Raw genomic sequence first — 15,985 nt, forward strand, 5'->3', positions numbered from 1 at the left:
ATTTCATGCTCTTTATTGCAGCTTGTAAAACAGTGATTGAATTGCCCCCCCAAACCTCAGACTTTTATATACAGTGGTGCCTCACAAGACGAAATTAATCCGTTCCGCGAGTCTCTTCGTCTAGCGGTTTTTTCGTCTTGCGAAGCAACCCTATTAGCGGCTTAGCGGATTAGCGCTATTAGTGCTATTAGCGGCTTTTAGCGGATAAGCAGATAAGCAGCTTAGCGGCTTAGAAAAAGGGGGGGGAAAGGAAAAAAAAACCCCGCAGGAACTCGCAAGACATTTTCGTCTTGCGAAGCAAGCCCATAGGAAATTCGTTTTGCAAAGCGCCTCCAAAACGGAAAACCCTTTCGTCTAACGGGTTTTCCGTCTTGCGAGGCATTCGTCTTGCGGGGCACCACTGTACATTATTTACACAATGAGTCCTGTCTGACTGGCTGATTTTGCTTCCCTCCTGGAGCCTGATTGGTCTTTTCCTGTAGGCCAATCAGTTGTTGCATTCTAGGATCCTACTTGCCTGTTGTTCTAGGATCCAAGTTTGGTACATAACACTACCTAAACTGTATAGAAACTTATTCATGTATGCGACTACAGCGGCAAGAATGTTACTCGCCCCAAAATGGAAAGAAGCAGAAATCCCAGCAAAGGAAGAATGGATACAAAAACTTACGGAATATGCAGAAATGGCAAGACTTACCAAAAGAATAAGAAATCAAGATAACAAACTTTTAATAAAAGAATGCAAATGGTTTATTGAATATTTACAGATAAATTGTAAACAGATAAGAAGATTGGCAGGATTATTGTAATAACCTGCAGTTTTATAAGAGTTAAAGCTGATGAATAAATGAGCAAATTAAGTTAATTTGGATATGCAGAAGATAATAAAAATAAATTTAAGGTACCACAGAAAGAGGGGGAAGGAAGTTGAGTTTTGAAATGTTAAAATGATTGTAAAATTAGTGAAATGTATAAACCTGAAAAGCATACTGTCAGGGAACTGCCATCGGAGCCAGAGGGAGAGGGAGGGCTCCAGAGGGATTCCGGAGAGCGTACCGGGAGGGAGAGAAGCAGCCCATATTCTGGGGAAGGAAATCAGCATAACACTAGTGGAGAAGGGGGGCAGATGGGGGAATCGGTGAGGTGGCTCCATGACTCCTCGCCGGAGACCAGCAGGGAGAGCACGGGTCCTCCGCTGCCCACACCCTCCCTGCGCAGAAGGCTTCTGCGCAGGGAGAGTAGGCGGAGACTAGGCGTCAAAGAGCTTCTTTGCTGGAAGAAGTTCAAGAAACGCCCACTGACGGATTCTGCCAGCGACTGAGACAGCCACAGGTGAGTGGCTGTCTGGACAGAAAGGGTTCACCCAGGTAACTCAGCCAAGCGTGGCGCCGATTTATGCACAAGCAACCGCTAGAACCATTACACATACATAATTTTTTTAAAAAGAGAGAGAGAAAGAAAGAACGACCTATGCTTATACATACTATAAAACACATTCAAAGCACAATTTTCTCCTCAAAAAATTCTGGGCCCTGTAGTTGGTTAAACGTTGCTGAGAATTGTAATTCTGCAAGGGGTTTCGTGGAGGGGAAGAGTGTGTTTTGAATGTGCCTCGAAGGGTATAGTGTGTATGCACCCACAATTCCCAGTCATCCTTAACAAATCAACAACATGTGCACAACCAAAGTGGTGTAGGGTTTATTCCTTCTGGGAAGCCTGTAGGCTCCCCCACCAGCCATGTGATATACAGTTACTAACTGCACACTTGTATGCATGAAAGTGGTAACCTGAGCCCAAGTTGCAAATAGGTGCCTCCCTTCTTAGTCTTTTTCTCTTCCTGCTTCCTGGAACAAGTAAGGAGCCATGCGGCTTTGGCTCCCGACTCAGCAAAAGTGCAATCTCTCCAAAAAGGAAGGTCTTAAAGCCTGCATCTTTGCTAACTTAAAGATTGCACAATCCTTTTGTAAAGAAACCAAGTTTGTGTTTTTTTAAAAAAGTCATTTGGAATCTTTATTCGTCTTTGTTTTACTGCCAGCAGATGGAAGATTTGTTTGATGTAACTTCTGGAAACTCTGTGAGTGAAATCTTTGCTTATTTGCAAAGCGAAGTATCTGTGATTTATTTTAGCCTAGGTATTTTGTAAAAAGGTGGATGAGGGCAGAAGTAAATCTAATAAAGTTTTAATGTGCCTGGTAGCAATTGCGATTCTGCTTAACTCAACTACTGAAGAGTAGGAATCTCTCTTTCAAATCTCTCTCCAGTCCGCTGAAAAGCTTCCTTCACAGGCTGGTTTTTCTTTGTTACCTATTTTCTTAACAGCTTATGGACACTCTGAGACATACAATGAAATGTTTTAGGAGCTCAAGAGACAGCAGCAACAGATGCCAGTCACTATGTTCCTCACAAAGAAAGGAAGAAGCAGCAGCAGCAAATCTGCCCATACAACCCATCTCTGGATATGAACCACAGCTTAGCGCTTCTTCTGGCTTCCGGTCAACCTTCCTGGTACTCATATCATCATCCAATGAGGGAGAGGAAGACTAAGAGCTGCATTCATCCTTCAGTGGTAAGTGTGGCAATTTTTAAAAGGTTTTCTATGGGTCGTTACAGCTTCACGCTATTTTGGCTTAAATATGTGATGACCAGGAACATAACCACCATGTAAGATGAATGGTACCTGTAGATAATAAAACAATCCCATCAATCTAGCAGGTTCTATAATAATTCTTCCTCTATCCTTTTCTATCTCCAGACAACAATTCCATTTGGCTTTCAGACTTCCTAATACTTCTGGGACGCAGGTGGCGCTGTGGGTTAAACCACAGAGCCTAGGACTTGCCGATCAGAAGGTTGGCGGTTCGAATCCCCGCAGCAGGGTGAGCTCCCGTTGTTTGGTCCCAGCTCCTGCCAACCTAGCAGTTTGAAAGCATGTCAAAATGCAAGTAGATAAATAGGTAATAGATAAATAGGCAAGAATAAATATTGACATCCTGGGCATCAGTGAACTAAAATGGACGGGAATGGGTGAATTCAGTTCGGATGACCATCATATCTACTACTGTGGGCAAGAAACCCGTAAAAGAAATGGAGTGGCCCTCATAGTCAACAAAAGAGTGGCAAAAGCTGTACTGGGATGCAATCTCAAAAATGATAGAATGATCTCGATACGAATCCAAGGCAGACCTTTTAACATCACAGTAATCCAAGTTTATGCACCAACTACTGGTGCTGAAGAAACTGAAATTGACCAATTCTATGAAGACTTACAACACCTTATAGAAGTGACACCAAAGAAGGATGTTCTTCTCATTATAGGGGATTGGAATGCTAAAGTAGGGAGTCAAGAGATAAAAGGAACAACTGGCAAGTTTGGCCTTGGAGATCAAAACGAAGCAGGGCAAAGGCTAATAGAGTTCTGTCAAGAGAACAAGCTGGTCATCACAAACACGCTTTTCCAACAACACAAGAGACGACTCTACACATGGACATCACCAGATGGGCAGCATCGAAATCAGATTGATTATATTCTCTGCAGCCAAAGATGAAGCTCTATACAGTCAGCAAAAACAAGACCTGGAGCTGACTGTGGCTCAGATCATCAGCTTCTTATAGCAAAATTCAAGCTTAAACTGAAGAAAGTAGGAAAAACCACTGGGCCGGTAAGATACAATCTAAGTCAAATCCCTTATGAATACACAGTGGAAGTGAGGAACAGGTTTAAGGATTTAGATTTGGTGGACAGAGTGCCTGAAGAACTATGGATGGAGGCTCATAACATTATACAGGAGGCAGCAACGAAAACCATCCCAATGAAAAGGAAATGCAAGAAAGCAAAGTGGCTGTCCAATGAGGCCTTACAAATAGCGGGGGAGAGAAGGCAAGCAAAATGCAAGGGAGATCGTGAAACATACAGGAAATTGAATGCAGATTTCCAAAGAATAGCAAGGAGAGACAAGAAGACCTTCTTAAACAAGCAATGCAAAGAAATAGAGGAAAGCAATAGAATGGGAAGAACCAGAGATCTGTTCAAGAAAATTGGAGATATGAAAGGAACATTTCGTACAAAGATTTCCATAATAAAGGACAAAAGTGGAAAGGACCTAACAGAAGCAGAAGACATCAAGAAGAGGTGGCAAGAATACACAGAGGAATTATACCAGAAAGAAATGGATGTCTCATATACCCCAGGTAGTGTGGTTGCTGACCTTGAGCCAGACATCCTGGAGAGTGAAGTCAAATGGGCCTTAGAAAGCACTGCAAATAACAAGGCCAGTGGAAGTGATGGTATTCCAGCTGAACTATTTAAAATTTTAAAAGATGATGCTGTTAAGGTGCTACACTCAATATGCCAGCAAGTTTGGAAAACTCAGCAGTGGCCAGAAGATTGGAGAAGATCAGTCTACATCCCAATCCCAAAGAAGGGCAGTGCCAAAGAATGCTCCAACTATCGCACAATTGCACTAATTTCTCACGCTAGCAAGGTTATGCTTAAAATTCTACAAGGAAGGCTCAAGCAGTATGTGGACCGAGAACTCCCAGAAGTGCAAGCTGGATTTAGAAGAGGCAGAGGAACCAGAGACCAAATTGCAAACATGCACTGGATTATGGAGAAAGTTAGAGAGTTCCAGAAAGACATTTACTTCTGCTTCATTGACTATGCAAAAGCCTTTGACTGTGTCGACCATGGCAAACTATGGCAAGTTCTTAAAGAAATGGGAGTGCCTGATCACCTCATCTGTCTCCTGAGAAATCTCTATGTGGGACAAGAAGCTACAGTTAGAACTGGATATGGAACAACTGACTGGTTCAAAATTGGGAAAGGAGTACGACAAGGCTGCATTTTGTCTCCCTGCTTATTTAACTTATATGCAGAATTCATCATGCGAAAGGCTGGGCTGGATGAATCCCTAGCCGGAATTAAGATTGCCGGAAGAAATATCAACAACCTCAGATATGCAGATGACACAACCTTGATGGCAGAAAGTGAGGAGGAATTAAAGAACCTTTTATTGAGGGTGAAAGAGGAGAGTGCAAAATATGGTCTGAAGCTCAACATCCAAAAAACGAAGATCATGGCTACTGGTCCCATCACCTCCTGGCAAATAGAAGGGGAAGAAATGGAGGCAGTGAGAGATTTTACTTTCTTGGGCTCCATGATCACTGCAGATGGTGACAGCAGCCACGAAATTAAAAGACGCCTGCTTCTTGGGAGAAGGGCAATGACAGGCCTAGACAGCATCTTGAGAAGTAGAGACATCACCTTGCCAACAAAGGTCCGTATAGTTAAAGCTATGGTTTTCCCAGTAGTGATGTATGGAAGTGAGAGCTGGACCATAAAGAAGGCTGATCGCCGAAGAATTGATGCTTTTGAATTATGGTGCTGGAGGAGACTCTTGAGAGTCCCATGGACTGCAAGAAGATCAAACCTCTCCATTCTGAAGGAAATCAGCCCTGAGTGCTCACTGGAAGGACAGATTGTGAAGCTGAGGCTCCAGTACTTTGGCCACCTCATGAGAAGAGAAGACTCCCTGGAGAAGACCCTGATGTTGGGAAAGATGGAGGGCACAAGGAGAAGGGGGCGACAGAGGACGAGATGGTTGGATAGTGTTTTCAAGGTTACCAGCATGAGTCTGACCAAGCTGCGGGGGGCAGTGGAGGACAGGAGTGCCTGGCGTTCTCTGGTCCATGGGGTCACGAAGAGTCGGACACGACTAAACGACTAAACAACAACAACAACAAATAGATACGGCTCCGGTGGGAAGGTAAATGGCGTTTCCGTACGCTGCTCTGGTTCGCCAGAAGCGATTTAGCCACATGACCCGGAAGCTGTACGCCGGCTCCCTCGGCCAATAAAGCGAGATGAGCGCCTCAATCCCAGAGTTGGTCACGACTGGAACTAACGGTCAGGGGTCCCTTTACCTTTATCTTTAATACTTCTGGAGCAAATAGCGTTCGCCTCTCAAGTCTTCTCCCCATTACTCAACATGGGCAAAGTGGTTCTAATGTACAAGATTGTGATGTTTATCCTGTCCTGGATGTCTTCTCTTTGTGATGTCTTAATCCTCTAGGCGGCTTTATGTACCCAGACTCTTCTGTCCTGCCCAGATCATGTAGGCGGCCACTAATGAGGCTGTGGGCATCATCATTGGTTGGACTTTCGCAATCACCTTGAAGACAGCTTGCACTGATTTAGCTGGTCCCCATCTGCTGTAACCTGCCGTCTTGTGCAGGTGAGTAAATGTCTATTTCAGCTCAGTCCTGAGTTTTCCAGGTGGCCTTGGAATGCATCCTTGGCCCTCCAGTTGTTTTGGGACTACAATTCCCATCATCCCTGACCACTGGTCCTGTTAGCTAGGGATGGTGGGAGTTGTAGTCCCAAAATAGCTGGAGGGCCAAGTTTGGCCATGCCTGCCCTAGGCAGTGCTCTCTTAATGTTGCTTATTTGATAGTTAAGAGCAGTTCTGTGTCCAGGGCTTCGGCTTTCGGAAACAGCGTCTGGGCGGAATCCAGACGTATGGTAACCAATGTTGGAAGTGTAGTTTTTGGCGAAATTCCTTTAAAATAGCTAAAAAACTTTATATATGGTATATATGAGATTTTGCAAAAAAAAAATAGAAAGCCAAACTAAAAGCTCAACAGCTTTCGTGTCTGGATTTGCACTTTTTGAAATATGGTAACCCTATCCACAAATGTTTACGTAAGATTCTTATATATGCATACAGTGGTACCTCGGGTTACATACGCTTCAGGTTACATACACTTCAGGTTACACACGCCACTAACCCAGAAATAGTGCTTCAGGTTAAGAACTTTGCTTCAGGATAAGAACAGAAATCGGGCTCCAGCGGCACAGCGGCAGCAGGAGGCCCCATTAGCTAAAGTGGTGCTTCAGGTTAAGAACAGTTTCAGGTTAAGAACGGACCTCCGGAACAAATTAAGTACTTAACCTGAGGTACCACTGTATAAGGCTAACAGAGCCGGGTTAGCAGAGTCTGTAACCTGAAGCGTATGTAACCTGAAGCGTATGTAACCTGAAGCGTATGTAATCCAAGGTACCACTGTACTGTGATATGCTTAGGGCCTGGAAGCAAATGTGTTTATAGGAACATCATATGCCTGAAATATGTTCTCTTGTTCTCTTGTTTTTATTATGTATTTTGTGTTCTCATTTTTTATTTTTATGTTGTGAACTGCCCTCTGATCTTTGGATGAAGGGTGGTATGCAAATTTTAAGAAGAATAAGGAGGAGGAGGAGGAGGAAGGAGGAGGAGGAGGAGAAGCCCAGCTTCAGCTGGGGAGGGCGGGATATAAATAATAAAAAAATATTATTATTATTTTATTATGGGAGGATGTGCAATTATTTTGATTTTTTAAATTTAAAAAAGTCCTAGAGGTTGTATCCAACTAAGTTAAACTCATTAACATTAATGAACATAAATTAGTCATGTCTAAAGTTCTGTGAGCCTATTTTGAGGAGGGCTAACCCCAGGGAGGCTCACCTGGCGCCTTAGAGATATATCTTTGGGCACCAGGCAAAAACATTCCTCTTCTCCCAGGCCTTTGGCTAATTAAACAATCAACAGCCTTTAAAACTGTGGAGGGGGTATTATTTTTTTTGCTATTATGTTATGTAGCTTTGTGTTTTTCTATTGCAACCAAAATGTGATCTCCGGTGAAGGGCAGTGTAGAAATTGAATAAATAAGAAATACAGTTGTACCTCGGGTTACAGACACTTCAGGTTACAGACTCTGCTAACCCAGAAATAGTACCTTGGGTTAAGATCTTTACCTCAGGATGAGAACAGAAATCGTGCAGCGGCAGCGGGAGGCCCCATTAGCTAAAGTGGTAGCTCAGGTTAAGAACAGTTTCAGGTTAAGAACGGACCTCCGGAACCTGAGGTACCACTGTAATAAAAATAACCACGCTGGATACAACTTGTGCTTCCCAAGTTGTGGCCATCTGCTTTTAAAGAAAGGACAGGGGCAGTGAACACAACTTGTACCTTCCCTGTACCCAAACCACGTTGTTGTGTCTCTTAAAACCCACCCGCAGCTTCCCACCCAAGACAATTCGCTCGGAAAAGAATCCGCCAGACACAAAGGTTCAGATCCAAAACGAGCTTTATTCTGCTTTGGAATTTGGGGCTAACATAATATCACAGAGCCCCTTGACAGTCAGGGGAGACCCATCCATGCTCTGCCAGCGTTGGAGGAGAAGAGGAGGCCGAGTCCATCATGGAAGGGAATCAGCAGATGTTCTGCCCGCCTCACTTTGTCTTCTCAGCAACCTTGGGAAGCTTGGGAGCCTCGAGAGGACGCTCAGGCAGTTCTGGAAAAAAAAACCCACACACATGTGAACCGGGGAGAAGCACAAAAGGCCAGAGGCCCAGAAAGGAAGCAGGTTCTTTGGGCAGCAAGGTGTCAGAGCAGCATTTGCCAACCTGGTGCACTGCCGATGTTTTGGACTACAACTTCCATCGGCCTCTGCCAGCTTCTTGGCGAAGTCATGGGAGTATTATAGAGTCTGCCTTGCCCTTCCTCCCTGCCTGCTTCAAGCTAGCCTGCTCCCCTCAGGTGCAGTGAAGGATGCTGTCCTATTGTCAATGTTGAAGTAAGGTTCAGCTGCCAGCTTCCTCAGGACCCCAGGGGAGACTCTCATCCAGGAGAACCAGGGTGTTCTGCCTCAATGTCCTTGCCCTAGGTAGTCTCATGTCTGGGGTTTCTGTGCCTTCCCGCCATAGCACCAGAGGGCTATGTAAACCTAGCTTGCAGGAGCTCCCTCCATGGCGTTATCGAACAGAGCTTGAGGGGAACCACCTAAGGATAGCCTCTGCCAGAGAGGCACATACTCAAAACCTCCTCCATCTCTGCAGAGGAGCTTATTTAGATTGCTTGCTTGCCCTGCCCAGCGCATCCCCTGGGTCTTGACTGGACATCTCCCTCCCTCTCTGTGAGGCTCCCTGCCTCACCACCCTGAGGAATAACAACTCAGCTCCTTCCTTCCTCTCAGGCATGTGAATGCCTTGCCTTGCCCCTTCTCCCACTGGTGGAGCCTCTAAGGGGTGTTCAGCTGCGGTCTCCCCAGGAGTCAAAGCTTGGTTGGTTTCTGGTGGCACAGATCAGGACCTACTCAAAGGGACAGGTGCCCGCAATGGACCAGAAGATTCCTGGCGCCTGGTGGTGTGTTTGTAGGCAGAGAGGTGCTTTTCAGCTCTTTCCGAGCTCTTTTGGTGTTCCACAAGTCTCAACTGAGAAAACTTACCTTTGTTTATCGTACAGCGTACGTTTCGCCCCGTCTTCTAGAGAGCATTCTTTTATTTACAACATTTCTATCCCACGTTTTGCGTGGAAACGAAACACTCAACACTCAACCCTATGAGGCCAGCATAGGACAAGAGAGGTTAATTGGGGAAGGCTAAGCAAGACAAATAAGCCTTAAATGAGCTCATTTAAAAGCAAGCAGAGATGTTCTGTATGTTTTTGTTAGAAGTACATTCCGTGTCCGTACAGCAGCTTTCTCTGATCTGTTGGGCCCCCCATAAGTTTCGGACTACAACATCCATCATCCCCAGTTCTCAAAGATGATGGGATTTGTAGTCCAAGACATCTGGAAGAAACCAGGCTGGGGAAAGCTGGTGTACGGTGATGCTGTTTTCATCAAACCACCGGTCTTACCTTTGAACCCGAAAAGCAAATGCTTCAAGGGCCTTAGGAAACTCTTCACTGTATTCACAAAACAGTCCCAGAGAGAACACTGACCCGAATACGAACTAAAGCAGCAACTACACATCTTGGCAGCTTCCTGGATTCACCTGCTTTGGAGAAATGGGGGTGAAATGTATCACTGCGGCCTTAAAACAGACAAGGTGCAAAAAGGCCTGTGGCATTCTCCCTCCTCCCTAGAATTCCCTGCTATGTTAACTAGCCTTGTATCTTTGTGTTTAACAGAAGGCCTGCATGCTGAAATCACTTCACCTGTGAGCTTCACTTGGTTTCTTTCTGCCTATGGGCTGCTGTTTGATGTACAGGGGCTGAGCTGTTAAAAAGTCGACCAGGCTATTTTTCACCTTACCACTTTCCTAACACCCATGCGCTGCTGTATTGATTTGATAGAGAGCAAGGGAGAAAAGCTGACCCTGCTAAACTTTGCTCCGCTTCAGAAGATTTTGCCCTCTAACTTTTGTTCTAGGGAAATGCCTCTCAAAAGTGATCTTCAGTCCAAGTACACCGTTTACACGGGGACCATTTAAGGTGAACAGCTCATCCTATGTTTCTTTGCTCAGAATTAACCCCGGCAGTGTTCAGTAGGGCTTACTCCCGAGTGAGCCGACTGCAGCCTAAATCAGGGGTCAGCAACCTTTTTCAGCTGTGGGCCAGTCCATCGTCCCTCAGACCTTGTGGGGGGCCGGACTATATTTTTTTTTGGGGGGGGGGAATGAACGAATTCCTATGCCCTCAAATAACCCAGAGATGCATTTTAAATAAAAACACACATTCCACTCATGTAAAAACACCAGGCAGGCCCCACAAATAACCCAGAGATGCATTTTAAATAAAAGGACACATTCTACTCATGTAAAAACATGCTGATTCCCAGACAATCCATGGGCAGGATTGAGAAGGCGGTTGGGCCATATCCGGCCCCCAGGCCTTAGGTTGCCTACCCCTGGCCTAAATCAACCCAAATACAATGTTAAATGTTGATTTGAGCGGTTCAAGGAAAAATGGTGACTTGTTCTTTGCTAAATAAAGAAGAAACCAATCCCACAGTCCTGAATTCGCAGAGGAAAAAGCCTGTGGATATAAAGGTACACATTTTTCTTCTCTGCACACAGAGGAGCATGAGAAATCAATCAATCTTAATCACTTCCCCTGCTTCTCTGTCGTTACGGCATGAGTGCACAAGTCGCTGCGGCCGAGGTATGCAAACTTAAATTTCCCACAGCAATGCATCATACGTGAATTCAGATATGCAGGAAACCCTGGCATCTACAAAGAGCTCTGCCAGCAAGATATCAGATTCAAGCCTTTAATGAACTTCTGCATTTATCGGATAGAGCAGAGAGCAGGGGTGGGGAAAGAGAGAGAGAAGCTGTCTGTCTGTGGCTGTCATGATACCGTGTTTTTTTTAAAAAAGGAAAAATCCAAGAATAAAACATGGGACTGTACCGCAGATTGTGTATTATAATAACATCAGTACAGTAATGTTATTATAATACACAATCTGTGGTATAGTTTAAAATAAAGTGATAAAATGAAACAGCCGGAAAGAGATATATGTGACTATCACAGAGGCTTTGTGATGCAGCCCACTGGAGACCAGAAGACCTTAATGTTCAGTCCAGAAACCAAATGTATTCTTTCCCATTATTCTGGTTTTTTTTTTTTTAAATGCATTAAACTATGTATTTCTAAACCCTCCACTCGCATAAAATGTCAAGACAGAATACAACAACGTATGCAGGTGCAATAAAACATAAGATACCATTTTTTAAAAAATGATTGTAAGAAATGGCTGTCTCTTTAGGGGAAAATTTAAACAACTGAATAGGCCTGTCAAGAGATGTATGAAAGTTAGCAGCAAGGACTCCTGGCCTGCCAAATCTCAGCCAGAAGAGGATTTCCACAGCGTGTGAGTGGAGAAGCTAAATGCCTCACTTCTAGCTGAAGTCAGTCTGGCTTCTGAAACATGGGAACCAACCAACTAGTCATCGAATTATAGAGCAGGAAGGGACCTCAGAGGTCATCTAGTCCAACGCCTTGGAATCTTTTGCCCAACATGGGGCTCCAACCCACATCCCTGAGATTAAGAGTCGTTCTACTAGTGAATAAAGAGGTTCCAACTTACAAGTTAGTGATGCTTCTCCTGTCCTGGATGTCTTCTGGAGATGTTCTGTTCCTCTGGGAAATTCAGGTGGCTTTATGTACCCAAGGTCTCAGGTCTTCCAGTTCTGAGTCGGCCAGTCACGTGCCCACCAGCGAGGTTAGTCACGAGTTCTTCACATAGCCTTGGAAGTTTTCCCTGCCCTGTGCGGTGCTCTATAAACCTTTAAGTGTTTAATTGAGAGTAGTTGAGAGACAAATGCAGGAAACAGTCTAGTTCAGTAAAAGGGCTTCCCTCTCCTGAGCATGTCACCCATTAGCCAGATTTGGGGAGATAAGACACACATGGATATTAAGCACAAGCTCACGTTGGCCCCATAAATAAAAATGCACGGCGGTGCGGCAAATAGCCTGTGTCACAACTGCAATGCCCTCAAGATATCGCAAAGTAATTGCTGCCTTTGGTCCCTGGAGGCAGTTGCCTTCAAAATAAGGAAAGGGGGAAAAGACATCATGACTAGGCAAGCAGAGAGGTTTATCTGCCTTGGACACGGTTTAAAGTGGGCAAATGTAAGCCTCCAGGGACATGTCCACTCTTGGTTCTCAAACTTGGTTCTCAAACTTGGTTCTCAAACTTAATCCGTTCCAGAAGTCCGTTTGACTTCCGAAATGTTCGAAAACCAAGTGGGCACAGGATATCGGGTATAATATTATGTTTGCTGACTGGGAAAAGTTATGGACTACCGGTATGAAGTTTACGGCATGTAATGCCTTGAAAGAAAATATTATGAAAATGATATATAGGTGGTACATGACCCCAGTCAAGCTAGCAAAAATATATCACCTGCCAGATAATAAGTGTTGGAAATGTAAGGAAACTGAAGGAACGTTCTTTCACCTCTGGTGGACTTGCCCCAGGGTTAAGGCCTTCTGGGAAATGATATATAATGAGCTGAAAAAGGTATTTAAGTATACCTTCCCTAAGAAACCAGAGGCCTTCCTTCTGGGCATTGTTGGCCAGAGGGTGTTAAAGAAGGACCGAACATTATTTATGTATGCAACAACAGCAGCAAGGATACTTGTCGCCAAACATTGGAAAACTCAAGATTTGCCCACGCTGGAAGAATGGCAGATGCAACTGATGGACTACATGGAGCTAGCAGAAATGACCGGCAGAATCCGAGACCTGGGAGAAAAAGTAGTGGAGGAGGATTGGAAGAAATTTAAGGACTATCTTCAAAAACACTGTAAATTATACGAGTGTTAAGAAGGATGAGAGATTTGAAAATAACAGGGCACCATAAAGTTAGCTGAAAAGACTATGAGAATGAGTGAATTTCATGAGAAAGACAAATTTTGAATGAATATCATGTTAGAACTAGGTATTTAAGATTTTGATAAAAATATTCAAAGTTAGGGATAAAATATTGGAATTGTGTACAATAAGAATGAAAATAAGGTGATAAGTTGCTGGCTAAAGTTTTATAAACTTGGAAAGTAGGAGCGAGAGACGTGAGGAAGTCCAAAAAGAAAAAATGAAGAAAAGATGGTTATTACAAGATGTAAAATTTTATGTTTGTTTTATTCTCTGTTTGTTCTCTGATTATTCTGTCTTTTTTTCTTTATTGTATTAACAAAACTCTTAATAAAAAAAAAATATAAAAAAAACAAAAAACGAAATGTTCGAAAACCAAGGCGCAGCTTCTGCTTGGTGCAGGCGCCCGAAAAACAGTAGTCAACAGTCACATCAGACGTTCAGCTACCAAAAAACGTTCGAAAACTGGAACACTTACTTCTGGGTTTTTGGTGCTTGGGAACCAAGGCGTTTGAGAACCAAGGTACCACTGTATAGCTGTTAATCTGCTCCCCTCCCCCTTTGAATTCAACCAGAGTAGTCCACCCCTGCGTGTATTTGAATTTTGTGGAATCACAGAATCAAAGAATCACTGTAGAGTTGGAAGGAACCATGAGGGCAATTCAGGAAGCTTTTGCCCAACACGGGGCTCAAACCCAAAACGCTGAGATTAAGAGGCCCATGATCTACTGACTGAACTACAAAGGAGCAACTTTGGTGTTTCCAGGAGGCATGCTGTGTTTGCCCTCACCTTCTAAGTTGTTGATACTATTGTTGTTGTTGTTGTTTAGTCGTTTAGTCGTGTCCGACCCTTCGTGACCCCATGGACCAGAGCATGCCAGGCACTCCTTTCTTCCACTGCCTCCCGCAGTTTGGTCAGGCTCATGTTTGTAGCTTCGAGAACACTATCCAACCATCTCGTCCTCTGTCGTCCCCTTCTCCTTGTGCCCTCCATCTTTCCCAAAATCAGGGTCTTTTCCAGGGAGTCTTCTCTTCTCATGAGGTGGCCAAAGTATTGGAGTCTCAGCTTCAGGATCTGTCCTTCCAGTGAGCACTCAGGGCTGATTTCATTCAGAATGGATAGGTTTGATGTTCTTGCAGTCCATGGGACTCTCAAGAGTCTCCTCCAGCACCATAATTCAAAAGCATCAATTCTTCGGCGATCAGCCTTCTTTATGGTCCAGCTCTCACTTCCATACATCACTACTGGGAAAACCATAGCTTTAACTATACAGACCTTTGTTGGCAAGGTGATGTCTCTACTTTTCAAGATGCTGTCTAGGTTTGTCATTGCTTTTCTCCCAAGAAGCAGGCGTCTTTTAATTTCGTGGCTGCTGTCACCATCTGCTGTGTTCATGGAGCCCAAGAAAGTAAAATCTCTCACTGCCTCCATTTCTCCCCCTTCTATTTGCCAGGAGGTGATGGGACCAGTGGCCATGATCTTCGTTTTTTTGATGTTGAGCTTCAGACCGCTCTCCTCTTTCATCCTCAATAAAAGGTTCTTTAATTCCTCCTTACTTTCGGCCATCAAGGTTGTGTCATCTGCATATCTGTGTTGATACTATAATGCCAGTTAATTACCAACAGATACACAGATAGCTGTGCACGCTTCTTCCTCTTCTTCTTCTTCTTCTTCTTCTTTACTTTCTCCCCCCCCCCTGCCGCCCCACAGGAAATGCACAAAAACACACAGCTGGGCAATTGCAAATTTGCTCGTGCAGTTTTCCGGTTTTGTGCAAATCTGAGGGATCAATATAAGGGGATAAGGTCCTTTCAGGAGTGCTCCAGAAACAGGAAGTCTGGAAATGAAATGAAAGCAACTGTAAATTCTCGGCGCACAATTTTCAGATCGCTGCTCAATTTATCTGGTGCAGGTTTTTTTTAAAAAATGTGGTTTGCTTGCTTGCTTTTCTGGTTTTGTGCAAATCTGAGAGATGAAAAGGAGCACACATGCACACACACAAACCTACACAGACACATATATTGCTACATGAAACATTAAAAACTTCCCTATACAGGGCTGCCTTCAGACATCTTCTAAAAGTTGTATAGTTTATGTTGTATCTGTTTGACCTCTGAAGGGAGGGCGTTCCACAGGGTGGGCACCACTACTGAAAAGGCCCTCTGCCTGGTTCCATGTAACTTTGCTTCTCGTAGTGAGGAAGCTGCCAGAGGCCCTCGGAGCTGGACCTCTGTGTCCAGGCTGAATGATGGGGATGGAGATGCTCCTTCAGGTATACTGGACTGTTTAGGCTGTTTAGGGCTTTAAAGGTCAGCACCAACACTTTGAATTGTGCTTGGAAACATACTGGGAGCCAATGTAGGTCTTTCAAGACCGGTGTTATGTGGTCTCGGCAGCCACTCCCAGTCACCAGTCTAGCTGCCGCATACTGGATTAGCTGTACAGTAGTTTCCAGGTCACCTTCCAAGGTAGCCCCACGTAGAGCATGGGGAAAATTAAGGAAAACACTGAGGAAGTTGGGGGGGATGTAGCAGAAAGTGACGATTGATCCATTTACCTCAAAACGCTAAAACAAATTGTGTGAGGCCCAAATGGCAAGCTTTGGAGCTTACTGGATTTATAGGGGGAAAGCGCTGAAGCCAGTGTTGACGGACAATGCAAAATGTGGACGATGCAAATTAAATGGGAACACAAACAGCTGGAAACACACAGTAAACTCCAGTGCGGATGAGCCCCTGTTTGTTCTTGGGGAGTCTCCCCAGGCTGCACCTCCTCTCAAGTCGCGCCCCTCCCTTGTCCTGCTTTGCACCCTCCTTGGGCATTTGTACCTGCCTGGAATGTGTCCT

At 44.5% G+C, this 15,985-nt stretch overlaps 1 long non-coding RNA gene across 2 annotated transcripts; it reads right to left on the minus strand.

The window, feature by feature from the left end:
• Positions 1-8,123: 8,123 nt before the first annotated feature.
• LOC307209197 lies at positions 8,124-12,323 on the minus strand. Of its 2 annotated transcripts, none has more exons than XR_013835410.1 (3): positions 11,849-12,323; positions 9,676-9,815; positions 8,124-8,329 (listed from the first exon to the last, which is right to left on the minus strand). It is a non-coding gene; the product is annotated as an uncharacterized lncRNA (long non-coding RNA). The 2 variants fall into 2 exon arrangements; XR_013835411.1 differs by lacking the exon at positions 11,849-12,323 and adding an exon at positions 10,073-10,670 and having other exon boundaries at positions 9,676-9,812.
• Between the last annotated feature and the right edge of the window lie 3,662 nt (positions 12,324-15,985).

Source organism: Podarcis cretensis, assembly GCF_951804945.1.
Source record: "Podarcis cretensis genome assembly, chromosome: 2".
Taxonomy (NCBI): Eukaryota; Metazoa; Chordata; class Lepidosauria; order Squamata; family Lacertidae; genus Podarcis; species Podarcis cretensis.